Source organism: Clarias gariepinus, chromosome 16 (genome assembly GCF_024256425.1).
Source record: "Clarias gariepinus isolate MV-2021 ecotype Netherlands chromosome 16, CGAR_prim_01v2, whole genome shotgun sequence".
Classification (NCBI taxonomy): Eukaryota; Metazoa; Chordata; class Actinopteri; order Siluriformes; family Clariidae; genus Clarias; species Clarias gariepinus.
Genome location: NC_071115.1, coordinates 22,686,595 through 22,710,969, shown reverse-complemented (window position 1 = coordinate 22,710,969; position 24,375 = coordinate 22,686,595). Strand labels below are relative to the sequence as shown.

The 24,375-nt window shown below is 38.4% G+C and overlaps 1 non-coding gene across 1 annotated transcript; it reads left to right on the top strand.

Moving 5' to 3' along the window:
* Positions 1-13,033: 13,033 nt before the first annotated feature.
* On the top strand, positions 13,034-13,105 carry trnat-cgu (transfer RNA threonine (anticodon CGU)). The gene has a single exon. It is a non-coding gene; the product is annotated as a tRNA-Thr (tRNA).
* Positions 13,106-24,375: the final 11,270 nt, after the last annotated feature.

Genomic DNA, 24,375 nt, shown 5'->3' with positions numbered 1-24,375 from the left:
AATCCCGTTGAGGCGGAAGGTAGAGAGTTGTGGGTGTATTCGACCCAAGGGAGGAATTTGCTCCAGGTGGTCAAGTCCCGAGTAGTCATACAGCGGAGGGAAACCTCTAGCGGCTGGTTCATTCGCTCGGTTTGTCCGTTGGACTGAGGATGAAACCCAGACGATAGGCTGGGAGCTGCCCCGACAAGCTTGCAGAAGCGCACCCAAAAACGAGAGGTGAACTGAGGACCCCGATCCGAGATGTATTGGAAGACCATAAACTGAGGACCCCGATCCGAGACGTATTGGAAGACCATAAAGGCAAAATACATGGAAGACTAGTTGCTCCGCGGTCTCCTTGGCGGAGGGCAGCTTAGGGAGAGGGACGAGGTGCACCAACTTTGAAAAGCAGTCAACTATGGTCATGACGCAGGTGTTGCCATCGGACGGTGGCAGGCCAGTGACAAAGTCGACGGTGATATGGGACCAAGGACGGCGGGGCACCGGTAGGGGTCTGAGAAGGCCAGCCGATGGTCGTTTGTCAACCTTATCTTGGGCGCAGATGTCGCAGGCTGCCACGAACCTGGAGACATCCCTCCTTACCGTGGGCCACCAGAATTTCTGTTGTATAACGAAGCGAGTCCGGGCAGATAATCTGGAACCGTGGGCCAGAGCTGGACCCATGGATGAAGCAGCTGTAGAAATTGGCAAAGCCCAGGAACCGCTGTAGATCTTGTCTTGTCTTGTTTAGTAGACTGCCTGGACCTTGGCTGGCTCCATCTCGATCCTGAAAGGGGAAAAAACAAGGCCTAAAAACGCAGTGGAGGAGGTGTGGAACTTGCATTTCTCTGCCTTGACGTAGAGGTTGTTTTCTAAAAGCCTCTGTAGAACCTGGCGAGCATGATGCCGGTGCTATTCCGGCCTTGGGAGAAAATTTAAATATCGTAATACAACAGAATCAAGAAAATCACGCAGGACATTGTTAATGAGGGATTGGAAGACGGCGGGGGCGTTGGTCAGACCAAAGGGGACAACAAAATACTCATAATGCCCCGTAGGGGTGTTGAAGGCTGTCTTCCATTCGCCACCCTCCCTAATATGGACAAGGTGATAAGCGTTTCGTAGATCTAGCTTTGTGAAGACGTCAGCTCCCTGGAGCAGTTCAAAAGCAGTGGTCATGAGTGGAAGTCGGTAGCGGTTCTTTACAGTGATCTCGTTGAGCCCCCTATAATCAATAGTTGGTATCCGTCTTTTTTCTTCACAAAGAAGAATCCTGCCCCTGCAGGGGAGGAGGCCTGGCAGTTGATTACTGTGGCAAGGGCTTCTGTGATGTATGTGTTCATGCCAACTCTCTCTTGGTGAGTATAAACGACCTTTTGGTGGGGAAGTGCCTGGGAGGAGGTCGATAGAGCAGTCATATGGTTGATGTGGTGAAAGCTATAGCCCAGGTCTTACTGAAGACCTGCTTGAGATCATGGTACTGGAGAGATACGAGAAATCTGGAGTCTCCTCAGACTTGGCTGAAGTGGGAAGTGCATGATGAGCAAAGCGAAGGCACGATGTGGCACAGGAGGGGCTCCAACCCGTAATGACCAGCTTGGTCCAGTTAATCTGTGGGCCAGGGAGAGCTAACCAGGGGAGGCCAAGGACCAAGGCGGCATGTAATTTATTTATAACAAAGCGGCAAATCTCCTCAGAATGATTGCCCGAAGACCTTAGAGTAAGTGGAAGTGTTCTGTGTTTGATGGCTGGGAGGGGGCTCCCATCTAGGGCCTGGACTGCCAGCAGAGTGCCCAGAGATGTGCAAGGAACCCTGAGAGCCCTGACAGTAGCGGAGCAGATCAGGTTCCGGTCAGAGCCGGAGTCGATTAGAGCCCGAATAGGCCAGAGGGATGAAGTCTGAAGTGAAGATTTGACAGGTGTGAACCATCTGCGGCAATAATGATGGCTCTGCGGGGCAGGTGTGAAGATGTCCACAGGGGAGGGAAGAGAGACAACGATGATTTTGCTGGCTGCATTCACTATGCATTGCAGAGTTTTAAGACAGGAGGCAGTGCAGCCTCCATACCAGGCCTGGACTCACCATAGGGCATACCAGGCAATGCCCGCGGGGCTGACGCACATTTTTGGGCTGGGGCTGTCAGTCATAATTTAATATTAAAAAAAAAGTTTATTAGGCCAATTTATCTATTACCGCAACGGTAGAGTATCTGAGACACGAATCGCGCCTCATTGGTTGACTGTCTTAAAAGACATTGAGCTAGTCCAATGAAATTTCAGGCCACGTCCTGCCTCCTTCCTGGCCAGCCCTCATCTTCCTTTGACAAAATCTGATATATAGAGTTTGACCAATGAGTCGAGTTTGAGATGAGATCGTCTATAACAATGGATAAACCAAAAAAAGAGAGAAAGGAGCAAGGGGGGTGCGGGAGAAAAGCCTACAAGTGTAAGCAGAAAAATGTGCGAAAATCACAGAAATGTTTGCCACCACCACACATTCAATTGCAGCTGCTGGTGTAGGGCCATCAACATCTAGCAACAGTGCAGAGGCAGTCCAGAGTGCTCAGGCTGCCGTAGCAGCACAAGGGAGTGTACAACAACGAGTTGAGTAACGTCAACGTTAGTTACACAAATGAAGAAGGAGTAGCTATTAAAATTGATTCAGAGGAGGAGGTGGTGAGAGACGTGACCCAGCAGGGACAGATTGAGGAAGGCTTCAGAATAGCTACGAATCCGGTAAGAAGTAGCCGAAATGTTGGCAGATTGAAGGGAGGGACATTTATGTAGGGAAGACAGAGGGCTTTTTTGTGGTGTGTGTGTGTGTGTGTGTGTATCACTCGTGCATTTAAGTGTTTGTCGAGAACCTGCACCACTAGCCTACCTAGCTGCTACTCGCAAATGAACCATCTGCCAATTAGGCTAGGCTACATTGCCATCCACATCAAATTAACAAGTGGTCTTACATCTATCACGATTGATCGAAATTGTTGTCAATCTTTACGCAGTACAACAAATAAACCCCCAGAGCAATATAAATGACATGGTTGACTATCGGATTTTTAGGTAGACTTTTTAGATTTTACTATAGAATAATTTTTAACCAAGGTTATTTGCTTCCATGCAGGTTACTGTGGTTTAATATTTGAAACAAAACAATGAGCGCATATATATCCATATATCCTTTAATGTGTCATATGCCTCAGCATATTTTTTTAATAATCATGGTGGGCCGCTATGGCCAAAAATGCCAGGGCCGTTTTTTGGTCTCAGTCCAACCCTGCTCCGTACTACACAGTGATGCAGTTGGTGAGAATGCTTTCAGTGGTGTCCTGGTAGAAGGAGCACATGATGGGAGATTGGCCTTGTTGGTGATGAGGCTGCTGTGGTGTCGTCTGCAAGCTTGATGATGTGGGTGGTGCTGTGAGGTGTCAGTCTCGTATGGCGAAGATCGTGGGTAAAACGTACAGTTGATTGAGGTTCTCTCTAACCATTGTTAATCCCCCTTAGTCCTGTTAAACAGTCACTCATCTGCATCATTTCCCCCCAAAAAAATTCTCTCCATGGTTGCCAAAAAGAATCATTGACACAAATACCCATATGTATGGCTGCTAACTCTGCACAAATTATTTTCTTTGAGCATTTTCTATGGTCTTCTCAAGGCAGCCTTATAAGAATTCAGCAATTGTAGCCTGGTTGTAACTTCGTGGCCAGGTCAATTGTCTTGTCCAATTTTCTCTGAAAGTGGTGTAAAATCCACTCTTCATAGAGCCACATTAGGAGTGTCTTCAGAACAGTGTACGATGTTAGTGGATCATTTAGAGTCAGAAGACATTTCAAGTAGCCCATATTCAGATACCTGTAGGTATGCTGCAAGAACACATTAAGTTGTTCATGGGTTAAATGACATTTACCAACATTCTGCGCATGAGTCAATTTTCTAGCACCAGAGTATTGAAGCAAATCAGTCTCATAAATAATTTACACAAAAGACACGATGCACACATGCGTATCCCTTTATACACACACACAAATCCAGGGATATTCACGCACGATTTTCACATGCACGGTCCGTGACAAACACTCATAAATTTTAAACATTCAGAAATGTATATAGAATATATAAATTGAAACCCAATTCACATGCACGAAAAAAATATATATTTACAAAAAAACAACTTACATGCCCAAAAATTTGTGCATGTAAGTTGTTTTTTTGGAAATATATATATTTTTTTCGTGCTGTGAATTGGGTTTCACGCATGTGAATTGGAATACACATGTGTGCATCGTGTGTTTTTTTGTGAATTATTTATGAGACTGATTTGCTTCCATACCAGAGAGAGTGGATAACCACCACTTTATATACCATGACAAAATGTGCTGACTGACAGGCGATGTTCCTACCAACTACTTGAGAGTGCCTAAAGTTGCACATAAGGGTGCCGTATGACCACCTTAAGACAAAATTTTCGACTTATGTAGGTTGTAGGAAGGTCCTAAAGCAACTTTAAGGCAAATGTAAGAACTGTACAGCCACCGTACAATAAAAAAGTCAACTTTTTTTCTCAAGAATGCCTGAATTTGTTCTTAAGGATTAAATGTCAGCCGTACTAACTTTTTAAGGAAGAAGTTGTTTGTTTAACAAGATCTTGGAAAGTGAGATGATTCCAGAGGAATGGAGGAGAAGTTTATTGGTGCCGATTTTTAAGAACAAGGGAGATGTGCAAAGCTGTGGCAATTACAGAGGTATAAAGCTAATGGGCCATACAATGAAGCTGTGGGAGAGAGTAGTGGAAGCTAAGTTTAGGGCAGAGGTGAGCATTTGTGAGCAGCAATATGGTTTTATGCCTGGAAAGAGTACATCAGATGCAGTATTTGCTTTGTGGATGCTGGTGGAGAAGTACAGAGAAGGTAATAAAGAGTTGCATTGTGTCTTTGTAGATTTAGAGAAAGCGTACAACAAGGTGCAAGAGCAGGGAACAGGTGGCAAAAAATTTGGAGAGGTGGAGGTATGCTCTGGAAAGCGGAGGAATGAAGGTTAGCCGCAGCAAGATGGAATACATGTGTGTGAATGAGAGGGACCCAAGTGGAACGGGGAGACTACAGGGAGCAGAGGTAAAGAAGGTGCAGGACTTTAAATACGTATGGTCAACGGTCCAGAGCAACGGAGAGTGTGGAAAGGAGGTGAAGAGGCGGGTACAGGCAGGTTGGAATGGGTGAAGAAAAGTGTCAGGTGTGTTGTGCGATAAAAGAGCATCAGCGGGAAGGAAAGGAAAGGTGTCCAGGACAGTGGTGAGACCAGGAATGCTCTGCAGCTTAGAGACAGTGGCACTGAAGAAAATACAGGTGGCAGAGCTAGAGGTAGCAGAGCTGAAGATGTTGAGGGGTCTCTTTGGGAGTGACAAGGATGGATAGGATCAAGAATGAGTTCATCAGAGGGACAACCTATGTTAGATGTTTTGGAGATAAAGTCAGGCCAGATTGAGGTCGTTTGGACATGTTCAGAAGAGGAGTTTGTGAATATATCGGTACAAGGATGCTGAGGTTGGAACTGCCAGTACAGGACTCAGAAGATATTATGGCCAAATGGTTAGGTGTCAGTCTTGTAAACTGAAGATGATGAGTTTAAACCCTATCTGTGTCTATAGGCAAATCACAGAAATGCTGGTTTACTTTTGTTTCCACCCATGAGTCAATCACTCCCCATTATTTCCGTTAAACAGTTACTCATCTTAATTGTTTCCACCAACCAAATACTGGTAATTTTTCCTAAAAAAGACATTGCGCAGCTATTGCTCATTCACAGTTGTTGCTCTTGTATATGGCTGATATATGGCTTGTTACTTGACTCATTTCCAATGTCCTCAAAAGCAGTCCCTGATGGTCAGTGTCAGTCACTCATCACATTTGTTTCCAAAAAACAATCAACAACCATTTTTTGACATGAACACTCACTCATCACCACTGTGACACAACAAAGTCACTCTTTACCATTGATTCCAACAACCAGTCACTCATCACTATGATTTCCCCCAAAAAAGTCATTAATCACATTTGTTTACCATTCATTAATCAATATTTCTCATTACCACTGGTTGCTCATACCCAGTTGTTTCTGCTATCTGTGGTTCAACTGACAATTAAAACCACTTGACGTGACTTGAGTCATCCCCACTATTCTCAAACGTTCACAATCCAGTCACTAATCACTATTGTTGATAGTGGCTGTGGACTTGATTGTGGACTGTTGATTAGTGAATGGTTCAGGGAAAAAAGGTGATAATTAACTATTTTTAGGAACATTGGAAAGAATTGACTGCTGACTGATGGTTATTATTTTTTTTGAAACAAATTTGATGAGTGACTTGTGATTGCAATTGTGATCAGCAAACATCTTTTGGAAACATTAGTGATGAGTTATTTTGTTTGGGAACAGTGATTAATAAAACTGTTTTTGGCAACCATGGTAAACAATTGGTTTGGGGGAAACTATAAAGATGAGTGACTGATAGGAACAAGGGAGAAGAATCATGGCTGGAAACAATTTTGATCAACTGTTTGTATGTTTTACCTAAAGGCACAGGTGGGGTTTTAACCCACGATCTTCAGATTATAAAAGTCATGCCTTAGCCTTAAACAATGAGCCTTCTAAATAACTACCCAAAATCAGCCAATATAATTTATTTAATAATAGCAATGATAATTAACGGCTCCTTTTTGGGAACAATGGTGATTAATAGCCGTTTAAAATAATGGGCGTGAATGATTCGTGGTTGGAAGTGATTGTTTTTTGCATACAATGATAATTAGTGACTAGATAAACAGTAAACAGTCACTGGTAAACAGGACAGTGAGGACAGTGGGGATGAGTCTAAAAGTTTTTATTGTCATTTCAATATGCATAGTAAGAACAATTGTGAACTAGCACCAAGTGAGATGAATCATGGGTAAAAAAAAAAGAAAAAACTTAATCAAGGCACAGGACCAACAGGCCACTGCAGCACCTTTCCCGAATCAGTTAATTTAATTAATCTTTAAAAAAAAAAAAAACAATAGCAATGAGGTGTGGTTATGGTGGAGCGCTGATTTTTGGTAACAGACAAGAAATTGATTCTTTAATTTTATTTATTATTTTATTTGTATAGCACCTTTAGCAATTGACATTCTCACAAAGCAGCTTTACACAAGCAAAAGGAAATTATGAAATTTGAAAAATGTGAATAAATCAAAATGATTAGATTGTCCCTAATGAGCAAGTTGAGGGCGACAGTGGCAAGGAAAAATTCCCTATAAAGAAACCTTGAGAGGAACCAAACTCAACAGGGAACCCATACTCATTTGGGTAATAACAGCTAGCAGGGATTTATCTGCAGTCATACTGTGTGTTAGTCCAGTTCATTATTGGAAGCTGACGTAGACTGTAGGAAACTCTTTTCCTGAACTTTAGAGCGAAAGCCGTCACAAGTCCTTAGAGAACAGCTTTCTGCTACAGCCAAGGCCAAGACCGTCTTCATGGTAAAGTGGAACCATCCCCAGTCACCACTCGCATCCCAAGCAGACAACACAGGGCATTTAAGCGACAACATCTCCAACCAGAAGCTGGGCACCAGGATGACTCTGACAGGTCCAGAGGGCAGAGGGGGTCTAAATGGGGTCTCCTGGCAGCTCAGGAGCAACATGTGTAGCTCGACAGAGAAAGACAGAGAGGGTGAAATAGATGGAGAGAGAAAAGGAGAGAGGGGAAGAGAGTACAGTAAGGTATGGTCACAGTCACATAATGTATTAGGTGAATATATATTCACCAACCCAAACCAACCCCTACACCAGAATTTAGGACCTTCATCTCGTCATCCAAACCCACCACCTGTTCATTAGACCCAATCGCTTCCACAATGCTCCAGGTCATTTCACAAGACCTCCTTCCCTTGATTACAACTATCATCAACCATTCCATATCATTTGGTCATGTTCCTGCGGCTTTTAAGAAGGCAAGGGTTATTCCCATCCTCAAGATACCCTGCCTGGATCCAGCAAACGTCAGCAACTATCGCTTCTCTCTTTTATTTTTAAAAGTTGTAAATGGACTGTTTTCAACCAAATGTCTATGTATCTCTAACTTAATGAGCCCAACCAATCTGGATTCAAAGGTTTACATTTCACAGAGACTGCCCTTCTGTCAGTCACGGAGAAGCTCCATGCTGCTAGATCAGCTAAACTATCATCTGTCCTGATCCTCTTGGACCTGGTCAGCTGCATTTATCACCATGAACCACAAGATTCTATTATCTATTTTACAAGCCTAGGAATCTCTGGAACAGTATGGCAATGGTTTGCTTCTTAACTAGAAGATGTATGTTGTATGAGGTGACATGGTCTCTTGGTACGGTCTATCGTTGCATGGCTCTTCATACCATTATTATGCAGATGACACACAACTTATTCCCTCATTTTCTCCCACAGACACTCAGGTTTCCACCCAGATCGTAGTATGTCTGGCAGACATCTCATCCTGGATGGCAGCTTACCAGCTGAAGCTCAATCCGAGTAAAAATTATCTACTGTTCCCCCCACCTAGATCTTAGTATGTCTGGCAGATGATGATCATGACATGGCAGATCATGATGAACTGTACTTACGGCCACTGCGTTAAACCACGTAGGTGAGATAGGGGTATTAGTAGTTAACAGATTATGGGCCAAACTTCGCTGAGTGATGAGAACATGCATGAGGAATCACAAAGGAGTTTTCATTTTAAGCAATGGAAAAGAACTCTAACTAGTTACTTTTATCAGAAATGTAATGTAACTAATTACTTTTTAAAAACAGTAATTTTGTAATGTAATTAGTTACTTTAAAAAGTAACGTACCCCAACACTGCTCTTTTCTGTTCTGGCACCTAGGTGGTGGACTGAACTTTGTCTAGATGTCCGTACAGCTGAGTCTTTGACTATCTTTAAAAGACAACTTAAGACGTATTTGTTTCTTCAGTACTTGGAATAATTCCTCCCATAAATAAATTAATAAAACCTCCCCTTTCCAACTGTGTTTGATTGATGGCAACTAGTTAGTTACCTAGTAACCCAGTGTATATATCTATTCAATGACCAAAATTTCTAAGAACTTTTTATGTGAGCAATTTCCCTCTGGGATAATAAAGTTATTTGAATCTTGAATCTTGAATCTTGAAATGCCTAAACGTAAATGTGAAATGTATGTTTATTGCAGAGTTCAAGAAGGGACTCCTGCAGGCCTAACTATGACAGCATAACTAAAAGAAAAAGAGCCAGAAGGAAACACAGACTCCAGGGCTCTCTAGGATGTAAAGCAACCAATCCAACTTCACCATCAACAAATCTAAGTGATCAATGAACTTGTTCTTGGTAACAATGGTTATGAGTTATTGGCAACAAGTTATTTGTTTGGGAACAGTTGTGATCAATAACTCTCTTTTTGGCAACCATGGTGATCATTTGGTTTGAGGGAAACAATAGAGATGGGTGACTGTTTGATAGGACCAAGTGGGATGAATCATGGGTAAAATGAACCTTAATCAAGGCACAGGTGAGGTTTGAACCCACAATTATCAGCTTATATAATGCAATACATTCACATTATACATTATGTGACTGCGACCATACCTAATTGTTATCTTTCCTCTTCTGCTCTCCCCTCTTCTGTTCTCTTTCCCTCACTCTGTCTTCGCTTTCTCCCCCTCTTTTTCTCTTTTCCTCTCTCTGTCGAGCTATGTCGTTCCTGAGCTGCCAGTGATTCAATTAAATTTTATTTATATAGCACTTTTAACAATTGTCATTGTCCCAAAGCAGCAATCCAGACTCCCTCTGCCCTCCTGGCCTGTCTGACCCATCCTGGTTGGAGATCTTGTTACATCGATGCTCCGTGTGTCTTTTTGGGATGCGTCCGGTGTCTGGGGATGGCTTCACTCTACCTAGAAGACAGTTCTGGCCTCGACTGGTGTTGACAGCTGTTTCTCTGAAGACTTGACATGGCCGCAGTTGCTCGATAGTTCAGGACTGGAATTTCCTACGAGTCTACCTAAGCCTCCAATAACTACCTGGACTCCATATTAACATCAATTAACATCAACTGTTACCGCTGATCTGGCTGCCACCTAACACACAGTATGAATGCAAATCAATTCCTGCTCTCTGTTTCACCCAAATGAGGATGGGTTCCCTGTTGAGTTCGGTTTCTTTCAAGGTTTCTTTCTATTGCCATCTCAGGGAGTCTTTCCTTGCCACTGTTGCCCTAAGCTTGCTCACCAGGGACTATCTGACCATTTTGATTTATACACATTCGCATTCCATACAAACTTAAATAATTCTTTTGATTGTGTAAAGCTCCTTTGCGACAATGACAATTGGTAAAAGCGCTATATAAATAAAATTGAATTAAATTACCAACAACCATCACTATTGCCACCCACAAGGCTCTCATCGCCATTACCAACAAGCAGTGGGTTTAAATCCCACCTGTGACTTTGGGTAAAACCTACAAACAGTTGATTTATCCCCCTTGGTCCTGTCAAACAGTGACTCATCTCCATTGCTTTTACCAAGCCCAACTCTCACAATGGTTGCCAAAAACAAAGTTGTTGATTGCAATTAATGCTCAAATAAATCACTCATTGCCAATATTCCCAAAACTATTTGATAACCAGCCATGCATCACCAATATTTCTAAAAAACAGTTTCTCAGTACCATATGATCTCATCACCTTTACCACGTTACCAACAGACAGCCACCCAGCCATTCATCTTTGTTTTCAAAGACACTTCACAACACTGTTCACAACCATACGTACACATGCTCATAAACAGTTGCTCCTACTATGTACTGTTTGGTTGAAATTACAATAAAAAAATCATGACTTGACTCATCTGCACTGTCCTCAAACAAGTCACTGCTGACCAGCTTTCCCCAAATACAGTCACTCATTACCATTGTTCACAAAAACAATCATTTCTGCCAATCATTTTAAACCCCAATGATGCCTTTAGGTAAAACATACAGTATAACCAATTAATGTAGCTTGTTGCCATGGTTAATTTCCCTTATCAAACAGTTTCTTATCTCCACTGTTTCCACCAAACTAAATGCTCACCATGGTTGCCAAGAACATTATCACTGATAATAACTGTTCCCAAATTAATCATTCATCACCAGTTCCCAAAAATGATTTGCTGATTACCATTGGTCCCAATCACCAGTCATGCATCATCATAGTTTTCCAAAAACCAGTTTATTGTCATGTAATGTTGCCGAGTCTAGACCTGATCAAATGAAGCAACCTCAGATTACAACACTGTCTGCAGAGGCATGTACTGTGGGCACCATGCATAACTGATGCATCACTTGATGCACTTCCCTTCTTACCCTGATGCACCAGTTGCTCTGGAATAGGGTCAGTCTGAACTCATTAGACTATGTAACCTTTTTTCATTGCTCCAAAGTCAAACCTTTATTCTTCCAAACAAAAGTATACCTTTTTTTTCTCTGATTGGTTTCACTAATAAGTAGTTTTCTTATGGCCACGCAGCTGTCTAATTTAGGACAGTGTATTATTTTTTTTTAAATTCTGATCATACTACATGATACTCTACTTGTCTTTATTTTGAGTGACTATTTAAGACGCATTTGTGGATATGCAAATTAGTTAATGGCATCATCTGCTGACTTCAGAATCAGGTTTATTTGCTCACACAAAAAAATTTATTCAGACTGTTTGTGACTCTCAACACTGATGCTTGTCTACAACCCTAAAAACAGCCAAGCTCCCACCTACCTCTTAGCTCTAATCACACCCACACTGCACCACGTTCCCTGAGATCCTCCAGCACTCCTTGCTTAGTTACACCATCTTTCAGGGATCAATCAATTAACCTTCTTCTAGATGTTCATTCAGCTGAGTCACTGGTAATCTTTAAGCATCTTTTGCTTATGCCATATTTTTGTATGTGCCCAAGATTTCTGCACAGTACTATAAGTTCAATAGTTGTTAGGTTTTACTGAGCTAGTTCAAGAATATGAGTTCTAGTAACTTCGTCACACTCACTCCTATCTATTTTCACACAAATCCCAGGAGCGTACATTAGGTTTTCTGTTTCCATCTGAAAACTGGTCTGTCTTGTACTATATATTTTTCTTTACAGCCATGCATATATTCTCCTGTAATGTTATTTATTAATACATTTTTAAGTTATATATAGGCATATTGATAGATTTTGTACATAATTATGCAGACATGATAAACATCAAAATTGGTACAGCATATAATATTTTGCCTAAGACTTTTGCACAATGCTGTAAATGACTCTACAAACCAACATAAACACTGTACATTTAATATACCAAGTACAATATACCAAGTACACAATATTCAATGACCATACAGATTAAATAAACACAAAAAAATATTCAGCATTTGTAACAGATTAGTAAATAAAGTGAATGTGCCAATAACCATAGTGTGCATCACATATGATAAGTAGTGCAGATAGAAGTAATGTATAGGAGGATGTAAGAAGTTTATAAGAAGCATGTTGCTGAGAAACATGTGTGAGCTGAGAAAGGTCACGTAGTACATGATTTCAGGCAAAACGCCACATCCGCAATTAAATGACCACTTCCGCATTTAAGAGAACACGCGCGCATCAAGCAGTACTGTTGTTAGTAGGGTTTGTAGTTTTCTAAAGGAAATTAAAATACACTGTCGCCCGAGTGGCCGTTAAATTTATTTTAGCTTTAAAAAGCTTGGGTCTCTGTACAATAAAAAGAGGAAATATACACACATCCATCATTTTGCTGTAGGCAATGAACATAAATGAATTTTAAAAAGTGGTATGATTTTCTCACGTTATGTTTAACGAAAGTACTATTCCGAATAATAAAAACAGACCGCAACACGGAGATTAGACCAAAACCAGCTAAACTCAGACTAAAAAAAACCTTTTCTGTTAATAAATAAACCGTTAAATGGATGAATTAAGGTTCAGTATAACGTACAAGTGGGCTGATTTCGCCTGCGAGCTCGTGAGGCGCGGTGGCCAAGTGGTAAGGCGTCGGTCTCGTAAACCGAAGATCGCGGGTTCGAACCCCGTCCGTGCCTTTAGATAAAACGCAAGAAGATAATTTTAAATCAAAGTTTAGGGCAAGATGTTACATAAATCAGCATGTAACATATGTACCTTCAGATTACCCCAAAGGGTTATGTGAGCCACAGTAAGACCTTTGCTCAGTTCAAACGTCAAATTAAAGCAAGCATCACTATAACGCCAGTAAAAAGTAAAGACACGTTTTTTTTTTTCTGTGTTTTATCATGCTTTTGTGGTCATTTTAAAAAGCTTGATGAGTGAAGTTAAGGAGAGTTTCTGGAATTCCTGGATCACACTCCACGTTCTCTAAATTAGGATAGGTGAATTAGAAATGCTTCCAGCAGTCACTGGATTGCAAAGCCAATTACGAAGGCTAACAGAAAAAACGTTGAAGAAAAAGTTGCTGAAGGACACACAATTGTGAACGTCAGTGCTCTCCTGTTTTATAATAAGGATAATAATAACAACCAGGTTTTAGGTAGTGATGTTCCAAACCTGAGTTAACATTGTCATAATATTTTCTTGGGCATATTTTTAAATAATTTAAACTCTATCTATCTATCTATCTATCTATCTATCTATCTATCTATCTATCTATCTATCTATCTATCATTATTAGTAATAATAATAATGACAATTATTATTATTATTATTGTGACCACAAGGTGGCGCTTTAAATCCAAAGTAGTCAAATAGACTGTACTACGACACCTGCATGTGAAATATTAGAAAAGTCACACTCAAATGCTTTCACAGCTCAGTACTAAATTCAAATGAAGCAGCCGCTTACAATAACATCAAAGGAGTTTAAAATGTTTTTGTTTGTTTTTGTTTCATAAAATCATTCCTATCAGAATTATGCTAAAGTTATTTACTCCAACAGTAAAACAAATACAGTACTAATACAGATAAATGTTCACTGTTCACCTTTTTTTTTTAAATTATTATAAATGACTCACCAATCAGATTAAAGTGTGTACTTACTATAACGTAAACTTGTAAGAAACTTGGAAGTCTGTGATCCCTTATAGTGATTCTTCTTCATATCATCCATCTATTCACCATGAGTTACTGCTTCACCCTGGTTAGGGTCGCAGTTGATCTGGATCCTATTCCAGGAACATGAGATATGAAATAGAAGTACACTCTGAACACTACACTATGAGCCAAAGCATTTAAGAATTCACACCTAAGGGTAATTTGGGGGTCGGTTCACCTATTAGGTTGTTCTTTTAGAGGTGAGAAAGTATCAGAGAAAACCCACCCTGCAACAGGATCAAAACAGGGACTTGAAGCAGTAAGCCCACTGAGCCGCTGTGCTAATCCTCCTCCTTTATTGCGGTTATCTTCCATACATACTCTTTTCTTTCATCGCTACTTATAATAGTTAATAAACACAATCTCACACTTTTATTCCACACAATTCATGGTAACATTAAATTTTTTGTTCATTTCAAAATTCAACAGATGGCAGTGGAAATTTTTTAAAACATGCTTACAGGTGTGCAATTAAATGTGCAAATGAATGGTGTAATAGAAAAAAAACAAATCAAATTATGATACATTAACTGTAACACAGAGTTAGATGTCATATTATCACCAATTTGATCAAGAGCACTAATTTATGGAGAGTTTAGATCTGAACCAAGTCAAGTGGCTAGTAGTCTATTAATTACAATTTCATTTGTATAGCACCTTTATTGTCACAAAGCAATTTTAGAGAAATCCAGATTTATCCAGAAGTTTCTGGTCTTTATCATGGATATTATGGAATTATGGGAAACGTCCCTCTTGGTTTATTTTGAAGATATTTCTGGAAAACAATGGTGTAATTAAACATTTTGCTATTTCATCACCTTTTTTTTTATATAAAATGGTAAAATGTAAAATTGTTATGTCTTAGAACGTAGTCATACTTCAGAAGTATTCCAAATGCTAGTACATCTTCAATAAATAAATAAAGTCTCTTTGGCTATGGTGAGGTGTTTTAGAGGTTGGGTCTTCGTGGGCATGGTGAGTGCTTTACCACAACTGGCCTACAAAGTCCCAGTTTCTGACTCACGTGAACTTCTACATGTTTATTGATGACCCATTACTGTTCTTCAACAGTCAACCTTTTTACTGTACATATTATAAGTCCTGAAGTCTTTTGTCTTTTACCTTAAAAAAAGGAAATTAGTAATAAAAAAGAAAATAAATAACGTAAGACCAAAACTATTTTTTTTAAAAGATTTTAATCATAATTTTAAATAATTAAAAAAATATATATTATAAAACTTAAAATGACTTAGAATTGTATGTATATATAAAATTTGTTATATTTTTAATATTTAAAAGATCCATTTATTTTATATGAATCATGTAATATTTTGGATTTATCCATTTGTAAATGTTAAAAGAATATCAACATCAAATTCATTAGTCTATTCATTACAATTTAATTTGTATAGCGTCTTTATTGTCACAAAGCAATTTTATGGAAATCCAGATGTATAGTAGATACAGAGTATCTGTACAGAGATAAGAGTTCAGGAGACGCAATCCTTAACAGGAATAAGATTCAATCTTCAGTGTGACATAGTGAACATAACTTGAGTGTGTTGAAAGGATATTCATTATGAACAGATTGTGAAGAAGCCTGCTGGGATGAGCATCAGGACAGTTTTTTATGATCACTGGAGCAGATCTTGGGAACAAGTCTAGAGGATCCATATGAGATTATCCACTGAACCAATGGTGTAACTTTGGGCATAAACTTTTTCACCCTGCCTTAAACTCTTCCCACGTGGGCTGATCTGCAAAAGTAGAAGATGAATCATTAGACTCGCTTCATATTTTGTATGATAAACATTGTTAAATCTGAGTCACTCGCTGACTTGGTTAAAATACCACACCACAGCTCATAGCTAAGTCATTGCTCATTAAGGGGGTTAACTTATTGTCGAAGACATAAACATGAGGTGCTGCATTAGAAACTTTCTTAAAGTAACAAAAATTATTTTAGTTATTAGATTAAATAAATAAATTGCTCATCATGAACTATACAGCCAAAAGTAGGTGAGCACCTGACCTGATAAAGTTATATATTATTTTTTCAAATATCTTCTTTGCTGTTAAACTCTGTGTTTGCTCTGTGTTTTCTGTTTTTTCTACCAGATTTTGGAGTTTGGCTATAGGGATGTGATGTCAGATTTCAACGTTTTCGTTCTGGGTTAACATGCTAATTGGTTGTGATGTTCAGCTGCCCAGTCTTTTGGCCTTTTAGTGTATGTTACTATACCATATTCACCTATTTGACATTAATTTAAATTTGCAGGATGATGCGGCAGTGTTTTCGCTATACAGCTCTAGGATTTTGGGTCCATGTGTTTTTTTTTCCTGGATTCTCTGTTTTCTTTCCATTTTTCAAAATCATACAAAACAGTTAATTACTTGCGTGTGTATATGCAAAAGAAAATTCTAATTGTAATGCTTTAAAAAAAATTAACGAAAAGAGTCACTGCTGGAAGAGTCGTTTTTGAAGAATCAAAATGACTAGATTTAGTCACTCGATTCAATCACCCGATTCAGAACATTCGATTCAGTCACTCGTTTCTGGACTTTTGATTCAGTCGATCGATTGAGGACTTTTGTTGCACTCACTCTATGAAAAACATTCAATTCAATCACTCGATTAAGGAGTTTTGATTCAGTGACTCGATTCCGCGTATTTGATTTGATTTAGTCACTCGATTCAGAATTTTTAGTTCTGTCACTTGATTTAGGATATTCAATTCAGTCACTCGATTTAGGACATTCGACTCAGTCACTCGATTCAGGACATTCGATTCAGTCCTCTTAAAAGACTCGCACTTTTAAACAGTTTGCCTTTAAAATTGCACACATGACAGCGCGCGCAGAGTTCAGGCGCGTCACCGAGCAATTAGAGGGACGCGCACACGTGCACGCACGCACACGCACGCACGCACACACACTGAGCGGAGTCAGAGCCTAAAGCACACATTTCTCTTCATCACTGAAAGGATTTCGGAAGTGCGGGGAGGCTCGCGCGCTTTCACACTGGACCAGAAACAGGAGATATACACAGATTTTTGTTTTCACTAAAACTGAACAATGTGGGATAAAAAGCCAGCGCAGGTAGGACCAGATCCTCAGTGTCCACACTCACATGGACTACAGTATGTCTCTCCATGCGCTACTGATTGCTTCATGCTTTTTACAATACTCACCATTCTGCTCAGGGAGCAACGCACTACTCTTATTATCACTATGACTCTTTCTTCAATTCTCACTCTAGCATAAAAACTCATATGCATGAACAAACCCTTCTGTTTAATCATTCACCGTGAATGCACAGCACATAGTGGAAATTGTGGTAAAAGTGCTATTAATATAATGATTCTTAAAGTACACACACACACACTCACAAACAAGTGCACAAGTTATAAACCAAACAGTGTGTGCAAACATGATTGTGTGTCATAATGAAGAACTTTGAAGAACATGTCATTCTTTAGGGATCATTTCATCATATCAATATATAAGCGAGCAAACAAATGATAAAGAAACAGATTAAAGTAAGAAAGCGCAAACAGTGTCATGAAACAAATAAATGTGATTATTTAATTAAATAGCAAAAATAGAACTTAATTAGGCTGTAATACATTTATTACAGATTTCTGGTCTTTGTCATGAATATTATGGGAAAACGCCCGTCTTTGTTTTTGTTTTTTTGAAGATATTTCAGGTAAAACAATGTTTTCATTCAACATTTTGCTATTTCATCAACTTGGAATAGATTTTTTTTTGTCTGTAAAATTGTAAAATGTAAAAATGTTATTTCTTATAACCTAGTCATACTTCAGAAGTATTCCAAATGCTAGTACAACTTTAATAAATAAAGTCTCTTTGGCTACGGTGAGGTGTTTTAGAGGTTGGGTCTTTGTAGGCAAGGTGAGTGCTTTACCACGCTCCCTCAACTGGCCTACAAAGTCCCAGTTTCTGACTCATGTGAACTTCTACACGTTTATTGATGACCCATTACTGTTCTTCGACAGTCAACCTTTTTACTGTACATATTATAAGTCATGAAGTCTTTTGTCGTTTACCTTTTAAAAAAAAGAAATCAATAATAAAAAAGAAAATAAATAACGTAAGACCAAAACTTAACTTATTTATATATATATATATATATATATAGAATAGATTGATTAAAAAAAAAATAAAACCAAATTATATAAAATTTGGTTTTATTTTTAATATTTAAAAAATCCATTCAATTTATATGAATCATGTATTTTTTTGGGGGGGGGATTTATCCATTTGTGAATGTCAGAAGAAAATCAACATCAAATATTTAGTACAGGGAAGACATTTGTAACTAGGCTAAAAAATTTATATAGAGCAAATTAAAATGATTTTAATTACATTACTGTTTGTACACAGTAGATACAAACAAAACATCCTGAGTACAAACGGAACTCACAGTTGTACTGAATTTTACTACAAATTATTTGTCAATGTTGAATAATCAAGAACATATCGACTGCCTAAAAATATATAACTATCTAAAACAGTACTAGAAGAAATTAATATACTAAAACAAATACAATATTTAACAATTCGACTAATTATTAAATAAATGTTTCAGGTCTTCTTTCTATGGATTAATTAATGAACAACTTGGAACTATAAATACGAAGGCAATAACTTGCGGTGTTTAGGGTAATGTTAAATATTACAGAATCCTTACTGACAGATCATTGGCACATGCCTGGCTGTACTAGAGTGTACCAAGTCACTAAGTGTTTCACAGTCTGGTGTGGAAAGGCAAAAAAAAAATAAAAAAAAAATCAGTGCAGAACCAAGAAAAACGTAGAGATTAGAGAATCATGATGCTGAACAGGGCTCAGCTGGGACTGCCAAAAGTTTTTTAAAGGCGTTTAACACACACTAAACACCGGTCTGTGAGTGAAGAGGCCCGGCAACGTCAGCCATTCTACTTCAGTTCGAGTCGGGGCGTGCAACCCAAGTACCACACAGCCTGTTTTTATAATTACTCTGTATGAGCACAGTACTGTTCTTGCTTTTTTTCGTCCCCCTGCCCATGTTACTGGAATGAGTGCATTCAGTGTGCACAGTTAGAGACCATATGAGCAGAAGAGGAGTTGATTACAAAATGAACAGGATTAACACGGAATACAGTAATTGTGGCGGTATTCCTAGAATAAGTAGAATAAGAAGGCCAGACTCATCACATTTTTACACTGATGCATGTGTAGATGAGGGGTATCATGATCGTAATCTCTGTTACAGTCCTGGCTTGTTCCTCGGTCATCTCACGGAAGATCTCATGATTCTTCTAGTTTTCTCATCTTGCCAAAAGTCGGAGCCAAACAGTATAACTAGGCTCTCGGCTCAGTGTTATGGAGTTTAATACAAAAGAGATATGGCTAAATTCTTGTCATATTACGTATAAGTAATGCAATTTGCAAGCTGTAATATAGTTTATTGTGGATTATCTATATTCAGAAAATGAGCAGATACACATAAGATCCTTGTGTAATGAAGTATAATCTGTTTAAAAGCTAGATGGCTAATAAATGATGTTGACAGATATACAAAAATGCCATTTACAGGTGCATATTGAAATGTTCATGGTATGATAATATAATCGAAAAATATAAAGATTTTCATTGTTAATTAAATATTTGGAAACGCACGATCTTATAAGAGATATCTAAGGGGAAAATGTAGTATGGATTGTTTTTTTCAACAAAAGAGAAAACAATTTCTTATATTTCTAGGACATTTTGTTCTTCCAAGTTGTCAGTGTATTTGATGTCATTATAAAGCTTAAACAAGACAGAGAGAGGCTGTGAGGAAAGGTGGCACACAGAGAAGGAAAAAAAATCTAACTAGCACACCAGTATGCGGAACTGCTTAGCCAAAAATAGATGTATCATTTAGGTAAATTCAGCAATGCCAGGTTCTTCTGCACATTTGCTAGCAGTTGTGTAAGATGAATGGTAGAACATGCTACTGTAGGAATGACAGCACAGGCGGCAATGTACAGTAATATGCTTACTGTAGGAAATTATGCAGACAAAGGATTTTCAGAGGTTGCTCTAATTTGATTTAAGCGGAGTCTTGAGAGAGAGAGAGAGAGAGAGAGAGAAAGAAATTGAGTTGAGAAATTTTTAGGGAGTTATAGTCAGAGGTGAGAGCCAATGAAAAGCGTGACCAACTAACAACATTAAAAGCCAGTTATCCATTTGAGGCACAAGCATTTTTATAAAGATACCAGTTAAGTCTTCATAAAGTTGAGATAATAACCCTACTGGAAATACCTTAGAGATAACGCATGTCCAGCAAAATTTAGCACAACTCTTCAAATTATATGCACAAATCAAGCACCCTGTTTAAACCTATTTTAAGTTTACAGCGAACACTTGGCTCAGATCGATTTTTTTATTTTACGCAGTGCTCATTTCTTCACTTTCGTTAACTTGTTCACAAAATACTGGATAGCATGCAAATATCTGGTAATGACTACCAGATTATTGGGAACGTGCAATGCCATTTTTGGAGAAGCTTTGGAAACCAAAGAGACTTTCACTCCTACACTCTTCACAATGGTTTCAATGTTAAACAATGATATCAGAATGCATACTGCTGGAGCTGAGACCCGGGAAATAGGTTTCTGTTGATTTTTGTTCATTATTTCCCTATATTATTATTATAATTGTCAAACACAAACACTCATACTACAAGAAAGACAGTTAAATTTGGCAGGTTTTGGTTAACCAACTATCCAATACCTTTAACTCTTTTGAGTGATTAATTATTATCAATTATAAAATTAGCTCAAATCAAAACTAAAATTACTATTAAAAAATAAGTTTTTAATGGCAGTATAGATGATTCTTTTTTTTTTTCATCAGACGTTGGGTTTTATATTTTGCCATTATGTGGTGCACGTATGCAGGATTTGTAATTCAGTCCACTTTTTGGTATAACATAATTACAGTTAAACTGTCTTAAATATGATTGGCGTCATCAAGCCTATTAAGAAATAAACGTGGAGAAGCTGGAGCAATCTGAACCTCCAAGCTCCCTTTTTTTTGTTTTGACAGAGCAGTACACCACTTTTTCAACAGTGATTGTCAATTTGTCCAAGGGGTTTACTGGCCTCCCCTGATATTAGAGTAGTAACATGGTCTCGTATGACTGGAGTTCTGTTTGACTGGCCATCAGTGTTAAGGTGGTAAATGCTTTATATTGTATAGTTTTCATGTTAAGCCAACATAGCTTGAAATATGGGACTGGCAAAGGCTAAAAATAATAGCAAATAAATGCACTGTAAAAAATGCCAAGCTTGTCCAGTTTCAAACTTTTTAATGACTTGTTGCACATAATATTGTTAGTTTGCCAAATTAATCATTTTTGAATTATTTAATGCTGGATGAAATAAAAATAAAAAGCTGTAAATTAAAATGTTGTGTTCACCATATACAGCTAATTGGTTCAATAATATAATTTGTGTTGTATTAGCTTTAGATGTTACTAGTTCCTACCTAACTATTACACCATTCTTAGGTTTATTCCTGTTGGAGCCACAGTGAATCCGATGCCTCACCAGGAAATTTTCTGTGAGGCAGACAGACAGTATTCTTAAGAAAAGGTGCCCAGACATTCTACCCAAACACAGGATTAAACCCAGTAAAGGCATGAACACTACTAACGACACAATGGCCAAGCAGGAAAAGGAAGTTGCAGAAATCCCTACAGGTTGCAACATTAAGCTAAGAAAAAATCACTGCCTCGAACAGAAAAAAGTCAGCTTTTTCAGTGGTGTTGGTGGTTCGGGACCAGGTGCCAGGTTTGGTCCCTAGCTTGGATCCGCTGTGACTCTTCCATGAAGTGAGTCATAACTTGCTGTGTACACGAAGTATAAAAAAATATTGACACAGCTTTTTATTTCTATTTTCTTAAACATTGTCACCACAACTTATAATAACTCACCACGCTTTATTAAGCTTACAACATTTCTTTAGTTTCTAGGAAATTTTTATCATTTAAGGATTATTAGAGGATCTTCAATTTAGAATTCAGCCATTTAGATCATACAATTAAAAATGTCAAAAGCCTGCTGAAACTACAGGCTACTAATTAGAAGCTTTTCCAAGCACCACCAATCGGTCTGTCAGAGTCAGCCAATGCTGAGTACACTGGATTAAAAAAAAAAAAATAATAATAAATAAATAAATATATATACTGTAAATTAAAAACAACTTGAATTCCATCTGCCAGCATATGAAGCCATAATATGGACGTTATGACATCATAAGTAGACGTCCATTTAGAAGGACAAATCGAACAAATACTTGATTATTAGTTTTTTTATTTCTTTTTTATTTCTTCTTTTAAATCATTGTTCCTGTTCTTTTTCTTTCCCCTTTTCTAGTTGTCTTTCTTCTCTTTTGCTCTGTACCTTTTCCTTTCCTCCCGGTTTAACGCTTTCATCCTAAAATTTCCCCATTTCTTTATTCCTCCATTATTTTAAATTCCTTGCAACTTACAGTATTTCCTTCAGGAAGTGCACATCTCGGGCAGAACTTTGGTTAAAGGAAAACGTCTTTAAAGTCTTTAAAGTCTTTAAATCTGTCTACATTTTTGTTTCATGTCATTCATTCATGTCCAGGACAGACAAGTAGTAGTAATGCAACTATAATGGTAAATAAAGGTTTACAGGGTTTCGGTAACGGACCCAATAGTGGCATTGATGGGTTTTCATCTCAGAAACCTTCCGCTTCAGAACGCGGAGCTACGCCTGCCGCTGGAATTTTGTTTTCTTTCTTTATGTTGTTAGACCTCATCTTTCGTCTACTTGTACTGAAATCCAACTGTTGCCTATTTTTATCATGCAGGATGGTGAGCGCAGTCCAAACACACACACAGAAAAAAAGTTTCGCTGAAGGAAAAAAAAGAGCATGTTGAACTCAATAACCTCTCCCAGCTCGGCGCTCAAATCCCAAAGCAACCCCCACTTTATAAGAGCAACTTATAAAGCCTCTGGCATATGTGTGTGATTGGAGGCTGTGTGTGTTTGTGTGTGTGTGTGTGTGTGCGAGAGGGAAAGAGAGAGGAAAATTCTCTGCACACTCTTTCTAAAGTTTCTCCTGTTGGACGGCTGACAGCAACGTTACGGCCACAGCAAGACACAGAGAGAAGGAGAGAGTGAGAGAAAGAGAGAGCTTACGAACGAGAGGCAGCAAGAAAAATGAGGGACTTTTAGGGGCAGCTGTGTTTTATTAACCCAGTCATAATGCCCCTAAAAATCCTTATTGCTCTTGCAATATTCAGCGAGCACACTTCTTCTTCGGTCCCGTCTTAACATGCCTTCTACAGAGGCACCGTCGTAAATCCTCTGCGCAGATGATCTAATGCACACGCACCGTGGGATGAAGAAGATCTGCAATATGCAATTCATAATACGCACACAAACATCAACAGGGTATTACAATATAGAATGTGAACAGTCTCGTGCTAAATATCAGGCATTTTATTTGAGACTTTAAAAGTAATAATTGAATTCAAATTGTAATTAATTGCTAAAAATGAATTTATTCCAGATAAACTATCAGCATTAACTCTACATGCACATAAACACACAGAGGTAAATGCTTTGTTAGGCAGCAGGAGCAAAATCACATCTCATCAGTTTTTGATATTCCTATAAATGTTTCATGTTTTATTTTATTTCCTTAGGTGACCTGAGATCCAAATAACCATTTCAATCTCCTCCAATGTGCATAAAAAAAAATCCAAGCTCACTATATGTGCTCACTGCATAAGGTATAAATATTATAATGGTATTGTATTGATAAAATGTTGTTTGTGATGCCGCCACGTAAACCTGTGGAAATGATTCACTGTGTATAATATGTCACTCAAAACCAAATAAAAGACTGAAAATAAATAATAATCTGTCCTAAATCTAGCAAAACAAAAGACATTTGCTCAACAAGTAACATCTGTTTCTATAGAAAGAGGCTCTTGATCTCCTTGGAAACCTTAGATCTTTTTGTGCTTTTGAATATGTTAATATTATTTGGAAACAAATTACATAGACAGCATTCTTACAGTGAATGACATAAAGACGGATTTATTTACATCCGAGGAAACTACATACTATTCACCATAAAAGGCTTTTAAAAACTTTTTTTCCAGTGATAAATTTATATAAATCATCTTATAGTCCATAGTTATTGTACATGTCAGA